Genomic DNA, 451 nt, shown 5'->3' on the forward strand with positions numbered 1-451 from the left:
AGAAGAAAACGGAGCTCATCTAGAGTTAAAAAATATCCAACGTAGTATTGTTTTCGTTTCGTGGGGATTTCGCAGCGATGATGGGAAAAATTACTGAACTACACCTGCGCTCGTTTGACGGTAGTTTAAGTCTTTCGCCATTCCCATTCATTCATTCGTTCATTGTACTCCGTGGCTATTTACTTTTGCTTATTTATGCTTAGCTTATATATTTATGCTTATATATGCTCAGCTTATATATTCAACTGTTTAGTTTATTCAACTTACTGAACATGCTTCTCATTTGAATTCTTATACTGCAGTTGGATAATGATAATCTGGGGTGCTAAAATATGCTTAAAGATTATCATTATTTATATATAAAGCTTATTTTGATTAGAGGAACTGCGTTGACAAATGCACGACATAAAACAAATAGAACAAACCAAAAATACTTACGAGGAGCAACACA

The sequence above is a fragment of the Penaeus monodon genome, chromosome 20 (genome assembly GCF_015228065.2).
Source record: "Penaeus monodon isolate SGIC_2016 chromosome 20, NSTDA_Pmon_1, whole genome shotgun sequence".
Lineage (NCBI taxonomy): Eukaryota > Metazoa > Arthropoda > Malacostraca > Decapoda > Penaeidae > Penaeus > Penaeus monodon.